Here is a 16,900-nt window from a genome sequence, read left to right as displayed (position 1 = left end):
TGCCGCCTCCAGTGTCTACACTACCAGGGTAGCAGACTTCAGCAGAAGCATTCACAGAGGCAGTTCTCTCAATGCCTACACACACCGGAGCCACAAGTCAGAAGACCCCTTCAGGAGCTCCGGAGGATCGTGCCTAGAGAGACGTATACCACTATACTTTTTCAAGATTTTTGGTAACTTGTTGCCAAAGGGGGAGAAATGTATAGATCATAGGCTCCAAACGAGAGTGTCTCGTTCTTTTTCTTGTTGGTTTTTATTGCCTGTTGCTACAATGTCCATTTGTTTCATGCTACTTGGTTGTTTTTATGCTCGTGAGATACTATGTTTGGCTGTGTGGTTGATCATACTATGCTTAATGTGTCATTTATGCCTATCTCTATGATTACTTATGTATGATCATTCAATTATGTATTTGCTGATGCGTGCATGTTATTTCACTCATATCATTTTGTGCGCTCCACCAAGATGTATGTGACATGGAAGAGTGGCCCATGATCCTAATCGATTGTGCATTTGCATTCAAACGCAATTTTTTAATAATGCACAAATTTAGGGGGAGCTCTTGCTTATCACATACTTCTCAAAGCGACGATGTACTTCATTCATTTTATTATTTGTCGAAACTTTGATCTATATGGTGTCATCAATTACCAAAAGGGGAGATTGAAAGTGCAACTAATCCCCGGGTGGTTTCGGTAATTCATAACAACATATAGCTCATTGAGCTAATACCCATTGAAGATAAATATTTTAGGATGTTCAATGATTGGCATGGCATGGACTAGAGATGTGGACCCCTCAAAATGATAAGGACAAAGTTTGGTAAAGGCTCAAGACTCTTCATTTCTATTTAAGTGAACCAAGATCACATTGAATCCATAGAAAAGCCAATAGTATTAAAAGGGGATGATGTGTTGTGAAAGCACAAGTGCTCCCTGGGTGGTTTTGGTAATTAATGTCAACATATCTCTTGTTGGACTAACACTTTTATCTAGTATGTTTCAGACAAGTTCAACAATGGAGTGGCATGGACTAAAGGATGTGGAACCCCTTCAAGATGCTAAGGACAAAGGATTGGCTCAAGCTTCAAGATCAAGATTGCACTTTATATTTTAGTGATCCAAGATCACATTGAGTGTATAGGAAAAGCCAATACTATCAAGGAGGGATGAGGTGTTGCTTAATGAGTTTCTTGCTCCACAGTGCTTAGTGATATGCTCCAAAGCCCTCAACTACTTTCCCACACACACACATATGTCCTAAAACAAAAGTCTAACTCGGCCCCACCGATTCTTTCTATCCGGCGCCACCGAGTTCATATGTCTTAGCCACTGCCACAAACCCTAGGCAAATCGGTCTCACCGATAGGGATCTCGGTCTCACCGAGATGGGATTGTAATCTCTCTGTGTATGCCCATTATCAAAATCGGTCTTACCGAGTTTGAGCAATCGGTACTACCGAGATTACAATGCAAACTCTCTGGGTAACTTATTACCAAAATTGGTCCTACCGAGTTTGAGTAATCGGTCCCACCGAGTTTGAGTAATCGGTCCCACCGAGTTTGCCTGACCAACTCTCTGGTTAGCTTATTACCAAAATCAGTCTCACCGAGTTTGTGTAATCGGTCTCACCGAGATTACGTTATGCCCTAACCCTAACCATATCGGTCCTACCGAGTTGCATATCGGTCCCACCGAAAACCCTAACGGTCACATTGTTTATTGAATCGGTCTGACCGATTTTGTTGATTCGGTCCCACCGAGATTGGTAAATTGTGTGTAACGGTTAGATTTTGTGTGGAGGCTATATATACCCCTCCACCTCCTCTTCATTCGTGGAGAGAGCCATCAGAACAAACCTACACTTCCAACTTACCATTTCTGAGAGAGAACTACCTACTCATGTGTTGAGGCCAAGATATTCCATTCCTACCATATGAATCTTGATCTCTAGCCTTCCCCAAGTTGCTTTCCAATCAAATCTTCTTTCCACTAGATCCAAATCCTATGAGAGAGAGTTGAGTGTTGGGGAGACTATCATTTGAAGCACAAGAGCAAGGAGTTCATCATCAACACACCATTTGTTACTTCTTGGAGAGTGGTGTCTCCTAGATTGGCTAGGTGTCACTTAGGAGCCTCCGACAAGATTGTGGAGTTGAACCAAGTAGTTTGTAAGGGCAAGGAGATCGCCTACTTTGTGAAGATCTACCGCTAGTGAGGCAAGTCCTTCGTAGGCGACGGCCATGGTGGGATAGACAAGGTTGCTTCTTTGTGGACCCTTCTTGGGTGGAGCCCTCCGTGGACTCGTGCAACCGTTACCCTTCGTGGGTTGAAGTATCCATCAACGTGGATGTACGATAGCACCACCTATCGGAACCACGGCTCAAAAATCACCGTGTCTCCAAATTGCGTTTGAAATCTCCAAACCCTTCCCTTTACATTCTTGCAAGTTGCATGCTTTACTTTCCGCTGCTCATATAGTCTTTGCATGCTTGCTTGAATTTGTGAAGATTGCTTGACTTGTGCTAAGATAGCTAAAATCTGCCAAAGACTAAAATTGGGAAAAGGCATAGTTTTTAATTGGTCAAGTAGTCTAATCACGCCCCCCCTCTAGACATACTTCTCAAGATCCTACAAGTGGTATCACAGCATTGGTCTCCATTGCTTTGGTTTAATCACCATTGGAGGAAGATGGATGAGTCTACTTTGGGGAGTCTTAGATATAGAGTGCCTATACTTGATGGAGAGTATTTTCATGAATGGAAAAATGAGATGCTTGTAATTTTCAATCAATATCATTTGAACAAGTACATTGCTAGTCCTTGTGCACCTTATGTTGATCCTATGCATCCTACCCTTAATGAGTCGATTGACATGATTAGAAATGTTAGAACTGTTGATCACTAGAGGCTTGCCTAGAAACTTGATTGGAAAACTGCCTACTCTTGAGTGTGCCTACACTATATGGAAATTTCTTGAGGAACGATTTCCTAATTATTCCTTGAAAAATTTGGATGAAATTCTTCATAAGTCTATTACCTTGAGTAAGATGAATTCCAATGATCATATGTTTGGTAATTGTCTATTTGAACTTACAAATCTTATGCGTGCCAAAGGAAATGTTGGAATTATTAGCGATATCATTTCCGACGCTACTAGAATTCATAGAGGAGATTATTGTCAAACTCATACTAATGAATCACTCTCACTAGGAATTGATCCACCACATGACGATGTTGAACATGGATACTATGATGAGGATGATGATGATGACTTTGATCTTGATGATGCGATGAGACACTTTGGTCTTATGGAAAATCTTCGGGGATATATGGCAGGAGGAAAGGAATGGGTTCTTGACAGTGGGTGTACCGATCACAAGACCGGAGATAAAGACATGTTTCGTGAGCTTGCTGAAAATGATGGTCCTCGAAAGTATGTCACTTTCGGTGACAAATCAAAGGGTAAGGTGGTTGGCCTCGGTAAGGTGGCCATCTCACATGATAGCTCCATTCAGAATGTTATGCTCGTTGAATCTCTTGGCTACAACTTACTTTCAGTATCTAGACTTGCTGATTTTGGTTTCAATGTCCTATTTACTGAAGTAGAATGCCAAGTGTTTCGTAGATACAATCATAAAATGGTCTTTACCGGTATACGTAGAGGTGATCTTTACATTGTTGATTTCGCTAAAAAGGCTCAACCTAGAACTTGCTTCATTGCTAAATCCTCTAAAGGTTGGTTATGGCATAGACGACTAGGTCACATTGGCATGAGAAACCTTGACAAGCTTATTAAAGGGAATCATATCCTTGGAGTTAACGATGTCATATTTGATAAGGATAGACTTTGCAGTGCTTGTCAAGCAGGTAAACAGGTTGGAGGAAGGCATCCCGTGAAGAACATCATGACCACAAGGAGGCCACTTGAGCTACTTCACATGGATCTCTTTGGTCCCAACGCTTACAAAATTCTCGGTGGAAGTTCTTTTGGTCTAGTTATAGTTGATGATTTTTCAAGATTTACGTGGGTATTCTTTCTCGATGACAAATCGCAGGTCCAAAAGATCTTCATAAACTTCGCCGGGAAGGCTCAAAATCAGTTTGAAGTGAAGATCAAGAAGGTTGCAGTGACAGCGGAATGGAGTTCAAGAACACAAATGTGGACACCTTTCTTGACGAAGAAGGTATTTCACATGAGTTCTCGGCTATGTACACACCTCAACAAAATGGAGTTGTTGAGAGGAAGAATCGTACGCTCATCGAAATGGCAAGAACGACGCTTGATGAGTACGAGACGCCGAAGCACTTTTGGGCGGAAGCGGTTGAGATAGCTTGTCATGCAACAAATCACTTGTATCTTCACAAGCTACTCGGCAAGACGGCATAAGAGCTCCTCACCAGTAACAAACCCCAAGTTGGATACTTTCGAGTATTCGGCTCAAAGTGCTACATTTTTTATAAGCATCGTCGTTCTAAATTTGCTCCTAAGTCTCATGAAGGTTTCCTACTTGGTTATGGCTCAAACTCTCACATATACCGTGTCTACAACAATTTCACCCGAAAGGTTGAAGAGACGGTAGATGTGAAGTTTGATGAATCTAATGGCTCGCAAGTAGATTAATTGCCAATTGATGTAGGAGACAAAGACCCCTCGGAAGCAATCCAAGACTTGTCTATTGGCAAGATTTTTCCAACGGAAGTGAAGGAGAGTACCTCGTCTGTCCAAGTGGAAGCTTCTACTTCACGACAAGGTGAACCAAGAGTTGATACGGAAGCATCCACAAGTGGGACACACCAAGATGAAGAAAACGAGGAAGTACATCAAGAACGTCAACAACCTCCTTCTCCACCACGACAAGAGAACGACAACGCCAATAATGAATAAGGCCAAGAAGAAGAAGAAGAAGAAGAAGAAGATGTTCAACCAAGGCCCAAGCAAAAGCTTTCACGAGTTCGAGCAAGAATTGCTAAAGACCATCCCATCAAGCAGATCTACAACGATATTCAAACCGGGAGAATCACTCGCTCCAAAACTCATTTGGCTAACTTTTGTGAACATTATTCATTCATCTCTAGCATTGAACCTATGAAGGTTGAAGAAGCATTGGAAGATCCGGATTGGACAAATGCTATGCATGAAGAGCTACACGACTTTGAGAGAAATCAAGTTTGGACATTAGTTGAGAAGCCCGACAACAACCACAACATCATCGATACCAAATGGGTGTTTCGCAACAAGCAAGATGAAGATGGACAAGTAGTTCGCAACAAAGCATGTCTCGTTTCCCAAGGCTACACACAAGTCGAAGGTATGGACTATGGTGAGACTTATGCTCCCGTTGCTAGACTTGAGTCCATTCGCATCTTACTTGCCTATGCTAATCACCATGATATCACCTTGTACCAAATGGACATTAAAAGTGCTTTTCTAAATGGTGAAATAGAGGAGGAAGTTTATGTTAAACAACCTTCCGGCTTTATCAATCCTAAGAAACCCAATCATGTCTACAAACTTCGCAAAGCTCTTTATGGTCTTAAACAAGCTCCTAGAGCTTGGTACAAATGCTTAACCAAGTTCCTTATTGAAAAAGGATTTGAAATTGGGAAAATTGATTCTACACTTTTTACTAAAAGGGTTAATGGAGAATTATTTGTATGCCAAATTTATGTTGATGATATTATATTTGGATCAACTAACCCTCATTTTAGTGAGAAATTTGGAAAGCTAATTCGGAGAAGTTTGAGATGTCTATGATGAGTGAACTCAAATTCTTTCTTGGGTTGCAAACCAAGCAAACTAAGGAAGGTACTTTTGTCTCTCAAACAAAGTACACTAAGGACTTATTCAAGAAGTTCAATATGCAAGAATGCAAAGGTATGTCTACACCCATGCCTACTAGTGGACATCTTGATTTGACCAAAGATGGTGAACCGGTTGATTAAAAGGTTTATCGCTCTATGATTGGTTCATTGTTATACCTATGTGCTTCACGTCCCGATATTATGCTAAGTGTGTGCATGTGTGCAAGATATCAAGCTGCTCCTAAAGAATGTCATCTTAAGGCTGTGAAAAGGATAGTGAGATATTTAATTCATACACCAAATTTTGGCATTTGGTATCCTAAGAGGGTCTCTTTCGATCTTGTTGGCTACTCCGACTCGGACTATGTCGGAGACAAGGTTGATAGAAAGTCCACTTCGGGTACTTGTCAATTTCTTGGTAGATCTCTTGTGTCTTGGTCTTCCAGGAAACAAAACTCGGTATCCTTATCCACTGCCGAAGCGGAATACATTGCTGTTGGTTCATGTTGTGCTCAATTACTTTGGATGACCCAAACTCTTAAAGATTATGGGATATATGTGAAACATGTTCCATTACTTTGTGACAATGAAAGTGCTATCAAAATTGCTCATAATCATGTGCAACATTCTCTAACTAAGCATATTGAAGTTCGTCATCATTTCATTCGAGATCATGTTGCTAAGGGTGACATTAATCTTAAGCATGTTCGCACCGAAAAGCAATTAGCGGATATTTTCACTAAACCTCTTGATGAGAAAGTGTTTTGCAGGTTTAGAGGAGAATTGAACATCATTGATGCTTCAAACTTGGAGTAGAAACTCCATTGGATACATGCAAGACATGAGCTTATGACTAATCCTTGATATTTCTCTTATGATGAAAATCTTATGTCTTGGATATATTTGCACCTTGCATGTTATCTAACCCATGTAGGTACTTGGTTGAATCAAATTCCATGAGATTGTAACCTACTCATATCTTGAGCAATCTCTACATCACCAAGTCTCTACACTGTGGTGGTTGACGTCAAGGAAGCACGGAACCATTCGAACATATCCTTTGACAAATTCTCTGTTGAGCTTCATGATTATCATTTTTGGATACACAAGTGCTCTTCCTTGCAAGAACTAACCCATGTAGGTAGATGAACTCAAATTCCAAGTGCTGCTCCCAACTCTTGATGAACTACATCAACCTTGAGCAACCCACACAAGTTCAACTACATGATTACAATCAACACCACCACCCAAGGTATGTTATTCCATCTTAGAGAAGCTTTACTCCGAGTCATGAGTTAAAGCAACTCGACAAGATGTGAATACATCAAGATGCTTAACGAAAAATGGCAACCCCATTTTGAGCTTAAACAATGAGTATGACCTATGATCAAGTGATCTCACTTGACTCCTAAGTCAATATACTCTAACATAGGTGACTTTGTCGCCGACCATCTCTAGATGAAGTTCTCTCGTGTTCTTTTTTGTGCTCTTGCATTTGTCTCATGCATGTTTGTTTCCCCTTTCAAAAAAAACTTCATCTAGATTTCTTTCTTTTCTATTCGTTCTGCATTTCCTGCATCCAATTCATTGCATATCATTCGGTTAATTCCTTGCAAATCATTGTGAGATCTTACTAGTCTAGTGAGCTGAGGTGACAAGTGTTTTCTCTGTGATGAACTCGATCTCACCGATTTGTTGTTTCCGGTCCAACCGAATCCTTTCGATGCAACCGAAGAATACAAGTCGGTGCTATCGATCTCACTACAGGAAAAACTACTTGCCACTTGCTTCTGTGATACTTATGATCCAGCTCCACTCAATGAATCTTGTCCTCTACAAGCATCACATTTTTATCAGTGCTTTGTACTGTGACTCAAGGATCAAACCCATTAATTACAAATTCCAGAAGGCCCTTCTTGGAAATTAATGTCAAAGGGAGAGAGAGAGATCACATCAAAGCTTATCACTTAGAGAGATCGCATCAAAGCTTATCACCTCCAAAGGGAGAGAGAGTATCACTTTCACAGGGGGAGAAAGAGATCTCCAGGGGGAGAGAATACTCAAGGAGAGAGTAATCCTCAAGGATCCCAGATGCTTGATATGCCACATGTCTTCTTGAGGGGAAAGACATGTTCATATGTGCTTATTTGCATTAGCTCTGTTCATTTGTTCCTTTGAGCTTTGATTTTCTATTCCCTATCTTCTCCAAGTATCCCATGCTAGATTCAAGGGGAGCAAGACATCTAAGGGAAAGAAATCATTTAAATTCATTGCATATCTTTACCTTCGGGGGCATGTCTAATCCAATGTGGTACTTAGTACTCACTCTCTACATGTCATCCCAGTCTTGGTATTCTTGTGGTTTCTTATGTTTGCTCTGGCTAGTAGATGTATCTGTGTTATCTAACCTTGTTTACGCAGGTTCATTCCATCCTAAGCCAACTCAAGACCACAAGGTAAGTATATGTATCACAATCATGTGTATGAGGAGTTCTTGCTGATGTACATACTATTTGCAAGAAGGACTCATGAGCATGAAGGTATTTTTCAATATTCTTTGCTCTGATGCATATAGCCAAGATACATGTAACACATTGCCTACTCTGTCATGTTCATGCATTCACATGCTTCTATATTCCATATTCACATGATTGCATACATGTAGGGGGAGCCTATGCTTGTTACATGTCTTTCCAAAGCTTTACTTGCTATTCTCTATATCTTTATCTAAAGCTTTGATGTATGTTGTCATCAATTACCAAAAAGGGGGAGATTGAAAGCACAAGTGCTCCCTGGGTGGTTTTGGTAATTAATGTCAACATATTTCTTGTTGGACTAACACTTTTATCTAGTATGTTTCAGACAAGTTCAACAATGGAGTGGCATGGACTAAAGGATGTGGAACCCCTTCAAGATGCTAAGGACAAATGAATGGCTCAAGCTTCAAGATCAAGACTCTGCACTTTATATTTTAGTGATCCAAGATCACATTGAGTCTATAGGAAAAGACAATACTATCAAGGAGGGATGAGGTGTTGCTTAATGAGTTTCTTGATCCACAGTGCTTAGTGATATGCTCCAAAGCCCTCAACTACTTTCCCACATCCACGCATATGTCCTAAACCAAAAGTCTAACTCGGCCCCACCGATTCTTTCTATCCGGCGCCATCGAGTTCAGATGTCTTAGCCACTGCCACAAACTCTAGGCAAATCGGTCTCACCGATAGGGATCTCGGTCTCACCGAGATGGGATTGTAATCTCTCTGTATATGTCCATTATCAAAATCGGTCTTACAGAGTTTAAGCAATCGGTACTACCGAGATTACAATGCAAACTCTCTGGGTAACTTATTACCATAATCGGTCCTACCGACTTTGAGTAATCGGTCCCATCGAGTTTGCCTGACCAACTCTCTGGTTAGCTTATTACCAAAATCGGTCTCACCGAGTTTGTGTAATCGGTCTCACCAAGATTACGTTATGCCCTAACCCTAACCATATCGGTCCTACCGAGTTGCATATCGGTCCCACCGAAAACCCTAACGGTCACATTGTTTACTGAATCGGTCTGATCGAGTTTGTTGATTCGGTCCCACCGAGATTGGTAAATTGTGTGTAACGGTTAGATTTTGTGTGGAGGCTATATATACCCCCCCACCTCCTCTTCATTCGTGGAGAGAGCCATCAGAACAAACCTACACTTCCAACTTACCATTTCTGAGAGAGAACTACCTACTCATGTGTTGAGGCCAAGATATTCCATTCCTACCATATGAATCTTGATCTCTAGCCTTCCCCAAGTTGCTTTCCACTCAAATCTTCTTTCCACCAGATCCAAATCCTATGAGAGAGAGTTGAGTGTTGGGGAGACTATCATTTGAAGCACAAGAGCAAGGAGTTCATCTTCAACACACCATTTGTTACTTCTTGGAGAGTGGTGTCTCCTAGATTGGCTAGGTGTCACTTGGGAGCCTCCGACAAGATTGTGGAGTTGAACCAAGGAGTTTGTAAGGGAGAGGAGATCGCCTACTTCGTGAAGATCTACCGCTAGTGAGGCAAGTCCTTCGTGGGCGACAGCCATGGTGGGATAGACAAGGTTGCTTCTTCGTGGACCCTTCTTGGGTGGAGCCCTCCATGGACTTGCGCAACTGTTACGCTTCGTGGGTTGAAGTCTCCACCAACGTGGATGTACGATATCACCACCTATCAGAACCACGGCTCAAAAATCACCGTGTCTCCAAATTGCATTTGAAATCTCCAAACCCTTCCCTTTATATTCTTGGAAGTTGCATGCTTTACTTTCCGCTGCTTATATACTCTTTGCATGCTTGCTTGAATTGTGTGAAGATTGCTTGACTTGTGCTAAGATAGCTAAAATCTGCCAAAGACTAAAATTGGGAAAAGGCATAGTTTTTAATTGGTCAAGTAGTCTAATCACCCCCCCCCCTCTAGACATACTTCTCAAGATCCTACATGTTGCTTAATGGTCTACTTGCTCAAGTGCTTAGTGATATTGCTCCAAAACCCTCAACCACTTTCTCCATCCAAATATGTCAAAACCCTAACTCCAAACTCAACCCCACCGATACTTTCAACCCGGAGCCACAAAGTTCTCTTGACATAGCCACTGCCAGAAACCCTAATGATTCGGTCACACCGATATGGATCTCAGTCTCAGCGAGACGGCCTTGCCAACGCTCTATGATCTATTGCATTCGCTTTGGTCTCCCCGAGTTTATGCAATCGGTCTCACCGAGTTGGCTTGACAAATTCTCTGTTGCTTATTGCTTCACTTCAGTCCCATCGAGTTGATTCAATCGGCGGCATCGAGATGATGTTTGCCCTAAGCCCTAGCAAATCGGTCCCACCAATTTATTCTAGTCAGTCCCATCGAGATTCCTAACCTTCATATTTTTGAACAGATCGGTGCCACCAAGTTTCCTAATCGTTGCCACCGAGATGAGTCCAAAGTGTGTGACAGTTGGATTTTTGTGGAGGCTATATATACCCTCCACCCCTTCTTCCTCATTAAGGAGAGCTATCAGAACGTGACTACACTTCCACCCTCCATTTTCCGAGAGAGAACCACCTACTCATGTGTTGAGATCAAGAGATTCCATTCCACCCTTTTGAACCTTGATTTCTAGCCTTCCCCAAATTGATTTCCACTCAAATCCTTCTTCCACCATAGCCAAATCTGAGAGAGGGAGTTGAGTGTTGGGGAGACTATCATTTGAGGCACAAGAGCAAGGAGTTCATCATCTACACACCATCTATTATCTTTGGGAGAGTGGCGTCTCCTAGATTGGTTAGGTGTCGCTTGGGAGCCTCCGCTGTGATGTGGAGTTGAACCAAGAAGTTTGTAAGGGCAAGGAGATCGCTTACTTCGTGAAGATCTACCAAAGTGAGGCAAGTCCTTCGTGGGTGATGGCCATGATGGGATAGACAAGGTTGCTTCTTCGTGGAGCCTTCGTGGGTGGAGCCCTCCGTGGACTCACGTAACCGTTACCCTTCATGGGTTGAAGTCTCTATCAATGTTGACGTACAATAGCACCACCTATCGGAACCAAGCTAAAAATATTTGTGTCTCCATTGCGTTTGCACACTCCAAACCCTTCCCTTTACCTTCATATGCAATATTTTACCTTTTGCTGCTATACTCATAGAATTGCACGTGTAGGTTTATTGATTGACTTGTGCTAATTGCTAAAGTCTGTCCACAACTAAAATTGAGAAAATGATAAATTTTTATTTGGTCAAGTAGTCTAATCACCCTCCTCTAGACATACTTTCAATCTTACAACCTTCTCGCACCGCACGGCCGTCGCCCCGCCATCCCGTCCCGACCAACCCGCCACTCGATTCACAATCGCATCGCCGACCATTTGAGCTCATGTCGCCGCATTCGACCTTCGACTCTCGTCACTTAGCCGTCGGCGCACCTGCTGCCATTGCTCGGTCCGGCGATGCTCCTCCCGGCTCTTGACGCTAGGCCACCGACTAATTTTACATCCAAATTTGCATCATCTATGGAGATGCTCTTAGATAAGAGAATTGGCACTCTTAGATAATCAAGATAATTCATTACGTAGTAACCAATCAGCAGCAGTTCAATAGGATCGAAGGTTGATATATATTGTGTTCATGTTTGTTTATATTTTTCAGTACCTACTCTACTATCTGTGGACAAGTCATTGTTTCTTATCATATCGTTTTGAATTGTCAGCACTAGTTTATAATTATAATTTTCTGCAATCAAACCTTTTTTTTCATGATAATACGTGTCTCATTTATATCGAAAGGATCATAATACAAGTCGCGTACACACCGACCTGGTAAAACTGGACAAATAGCAGAACGCTAGCTTTTACACAAAAGAACAACGGGCAAGAAGTAAAATTCCAAACAAGACCGAAGAAACCTATGAACTCGACACCAACGTCTGACACCCGCCTCTGGCATCATCATAGCAGCCACCAAAGGAAAAATTGACGGATCAACTTCATACCCAAACTCGATGCGGCTCCATCACTGATAAGCAGCTTTGCGGACCTCCAAGGTGGCTCGCCAAAGGCGAAATCATTATCGTTGAACGAATCAGACTGGAGCAACACTTCGAACACGCCATCGAACTCCAGATCTGGCACCCCAACATGACTAACGTCGGAGGAGGAAAAAGCAAGATAATTTAAAGTGGTAGGTCTAGAAGCGAAAAGAAACTGGCGCAGGCGGGCGACCACACCGGCAACCTCGCGGCGACGGAGATCCTGGCAGCCTAGATGGTGGCCCCATCGACGGCGGCTCCGCCGGATAAGGGGGCGCCACCTCCTGGAGATGGCCCCATCAGGGGCATCTTCAGCGGGCAGGAGTGGAAGGCTTTTTGAGAGAGATCGAGGAGATTAATCAAGGTGGCGAAAAATAGGGAAAGTTTCCTCGAGCATTCAAGGAGAAGAGTGAAGGATTTGTGCCGTAAATTGGCAGGTGAGATTTCCTCTGATTCGCATGAGGAAGGTCCGGCTGGGCCTAATTTAGCTATCGAAATTGCTGATTCGGTGATGCGTGATTTGGGAAAAAAATTAGAGGTGGTCTTTAATCCTGATTACTTGGTAGCTTCTGTCTCTAGTTTGGAAAGAAAGGAGAGGAATCAGTGGGGATCATCCAGGGGAGTAGAGAATTTTTTGGTAGGTGGGATCCCGCCGACACCTTGTGAGGATAATATGATAGATTTCAGAGGCTCCATGAGTGTTTCAGAGGAGGAGGGGGCGAGATTTCCGCCCGGGATTCACAGTCAATTCATAAAGTTTTGCTAGTTAATTTATCCATTCCAGGTTTTAGTATGAGTTTTCAGCGGGATTTGATTGTGATCTCGTTCTTGGATCCAACTCTGCCCGTTTATGAATCTTTTGAGGGAAAGGGAGTTTTTCTCGCTGGAGTTATTAGGAAACTGCTCATTCATGGTCTTTTACTTGTGATTAATATCATCAATTTCATTATCGAGGCTGTGTGGAAGGGGACCCAGGCCTGCTATATTTGTGGGTTCGGGAGAGATTGTTCCTCCTCATTGCTATCACCAGTGCAGCAGCATCTGCTCTCTTCTCTTTCTAAATCTTGCTGCAATCGAGGGGGGTGTGCCATGGAGGGTCAGGGAGAGAATGTGTGTGATGGTTGGGGGAAGAAACCAGTGAGTGGAGAGGGTTCGAGGGGGGCAACAGATGCTGCGGCGGGGATGGGTTCCCCGTCGGCCATTGCCCAAGCTGGTTCGTCTCTCCACCTGGCAATGCATAACCAGTTGGGGACGAAGATGTCGGGGAGCCGTCCTCTGGTCGTTGACATGGAGTCTGCCCGCAAGGCCATCAGTGGTTTCCTCGTGGTTGGACGCCTCCTCTCCCCTTTACAGGCCAACCCAAGGGTCATCCTCGATGATCTCCGGAACTCGGTTTGGAAGAACCAAGGGGCGACCACCCTCCATGAGGTGGATAGTGACGACGGGAGGTTCATCCTCAACTTTGCCGCTGAGTGACCGTCGGTTTGTGCTTAAGGCGCAGCCATGGCACTTCAAGCGGGATGGGCTCATCTTCACCGAATTCGACGGCAAGGGTGACCCGACAGAGGTAGATCTTGGCGTCATGACCATATGGGTCCAGGTACGAGACCTTCTGTTCGTGCTTAAGACAGAGAGTATAGGGCGGTCTCTTGAGGATCAATTGGGAGAGGTGCTGGAGGTTTCGCACCGTAACCATGTAATTGTTGAAAAATATTTGCGTGTGCGTGTGAAGCTCTTATTGCATGAACCTCTGAAGACTTCTATAGAGTTTACCTCTTTAGGTAGTTCAAAGATACTTAAATTTGATGTAAAGTATGAGAAGCTACCTTTGTACTGTGAGTTTTGTGGGATTGTGGGTCATACTTCTGAGAGATTTTGTAAAATCCCAAGTGAGAAGAGAGTAGCTTGCTTCCCTAGAAATCTTAGTGTTGAGCCCTACTGGAAGAGCCAAGGTGCTAGCAAGAGGGGTCTCCTCTTCGGGAACTACTCTCGCGGCGGCAAGAATCCGACCACAAGCATCACCAACAACAACAATAACGCCAAGCCCATGGATGTTGTCAAGGTGGCCACTGCCGTGAGTGGTCTCACGGTCTCTGGTAAGGGGGCCACTACTTCACCCAAGACGACCGCCGGCCAGGAGGGTCGGGTTCAAGAGGTCCTGGCGCATGTTTCGGCTGGCGCGTCACTTGGTCAGGTGGACCAGGTGGGCGCGCTGGATGCTCCACTCGGCCAGGAGGGCCGGGTTCCTGTGGCTCTTTCGCCGACTCCTTTTGGAGCTACTCCCGGTCAGGCGGACCGGGAAGCGGCTCTGGCTGCCACTGCTAACCTTGGCTAGGAGGGCCAAGGGTTGGCGGTGCTGGGCTGCACCCATCCAGGTGTTATGCATGGCCAGGAGGGCCATGAGCTGCTACAGCCGGTAGTGCCCAGCTATGCCAAGGCGCTGGTTACTGCTGCTGGCCATAGTGGAGATCCTACTAGCAGGGAGGGTCAGGGGATCCATCCCATGGGTGGAGGCAACCATTCACAGGGTGCAGCTACAGCCGCTGCTAAACATGATGGGCTTTTATTCATGCCCGGTGTGCTGGAGGCTCTTTCAGGGGCTGTTGCTGCTAGGCTGGCTGCTCAGGAAACAACAAATGGTAATGTGGCATCTACTTTTAATGCTGGGAAAAATTCGGTGCAGGGCAAGCAAAAGAGGAAGGGGGGAAAGGAAAAAATGTGGGAGTGTTTGAGAGAGCAGAGAATGCACGTAAAGTAACTATAGGTAAAAAGAGGAGAATCCCATCTGATCCTAGACCAACAGGTAATGAGTTAGACTTTTCTTTTGAGAAAGAGATGGAGAGCTATGAGCGCATCCTGTATGGTGATTTGAATGTGTCCTCCAAGCGAATTTGTACAGGGAGAGTGGTAACTGTGAAGGATGGGGATGGGGTACTCATACATGTAGCTAAGGAGACAGAGGATGAGGAGGCGCATATGGAGTAGAGGAGGAAGTCAGTTGGAGATGACGGCACATCGGCGGCCTCCAAGGAGGAGGTCCGCCGGGCCAAATGAAAATCCTAGGATGGAACTGTCGTGGTATGCTCTCCCCCACGGCAGTTCGAGAGCTCTTGGAGCTCCAAGGGCGTACTAAGGCGGATGTGATTTTTCTTTCAGAGTCTCACTTGAATAAATGTAAAGCCGATGAGCTGCGTCGTGTTTTAAATTTTGATTCTATGTTTGTAGTGGAGAGCGATGGTCGGGCCGGTGGCCTTGTTTTGTTTTATCATAAGATAAATAAAGTTGTTTTGAATTATGTCTCGGATAATTTCATTGATATTTTGTTTATGAATGAGGATATTGTACAATGGCGTTTTACGGGGTTTTATGGTCGTCCGAGCTGGAGTGAGCGTAGTTTGTCTTGGATGATATTCGAATTTACATTGTAAGGGCAAACACCCCTGGGTAGTCTTGGGTGATTTTAATGAAATTTTACTTTCTTTTGAAAAAGAGGGCGGTAACGCTAGACCTAACCTATGATGAGAGATTTTCATAATTGTTTGCAAGAGTGCGGTCTAGAGGATATGGGATGTATTGGCGATCTATTCACTTGGAGAAGAGGCGAAATTAGGGAGAGACTTGATCGTGCAGTTTGCAATGTGGATTGGGCAAATAAATTTCCTCGGGTTGCGATTATAAATGAAGAACACGTACACTCTGATCATCAACCCCTCATCCTGGATACAAATTACTTTGATGTGAATATGTTTAATCGCCCAAGGGGTCGAGTAAAACAATTTGAAGCTCGATGGCTCAAAGAAGAGACTGTTGTAGAAATTGTACGTATAGCATGGGATAAAGCAAAGATGATGGGTATTGGGCCGTCTCTCGCTGACCGTACACGGGCGATGCAGGCGGATCTGCATATTTGGGATCGCGATATTATGAAGGGACCAAAAAAAGAATTGACAAACTAAAAAAGGAACTAGAAAGGCTGTGGAGGGGACCTATGGGTGCGGAGTCTCAAGTGCGACAAAAGGAGATTCGTGTCCTCATTGAAAATCTGTTGGAACAAGAGGAGATTTACTGGCTACAACGTGGTCGCGCAAACTGGCTATTGCATGGGGATCGTAACACCTCCTTTTTTTCATAATGCGGCAACGACCAGAAAGGAAAGAAATCAGATTAAAAAATTGTTGGATGATAATGGGCTATGGGTGCAAGGTACAGAGATGAAGAATCATATCATGGCATATTTGTCAAACCTCTTTACATCAGAAGTTTCCCATCCTAACTCGGAGGTTCTATCTCTTGTCCAACGAAAAGTGACCGATGAAATGAATGATGCTCTTCTAGCCCCCTATACGGCCGAGGAGGTTCGAAAGGCCCTATTTGATATTGGTGATTTAAAAGCGCCAGGTCCTGACGGCCTCCATGCTATTTTTTACAAAAGATTTTGGTCTATGTTGGGAGATGACTTGACCGAAGAGGTTCTTCAAGCGGTAAATACCTGTTCTATACCAACTGGATGGAATGATACTGCAATTGTAATGATCCCAAAGATTAACTCTCC

The sequence above is a fragment of the Triticum aestivum genome, chromosome 5B (assembly GCF_018294505.1).
Source record: "Triticum aestivum cultivar Chinese Spring chromosome 5B, IWGSC CS RefSeq v2.1, whole genome shotgun sequence".
Classification (NCBI taxonomy): Eukaryota; Viridiplantae; Streptophyta; class Magnoliopsida; order Poales; family Poaceae; genus Triticum; species Triticum aestivum.
Note: the sequence above shows the minus strand (reverse complement) of the source record.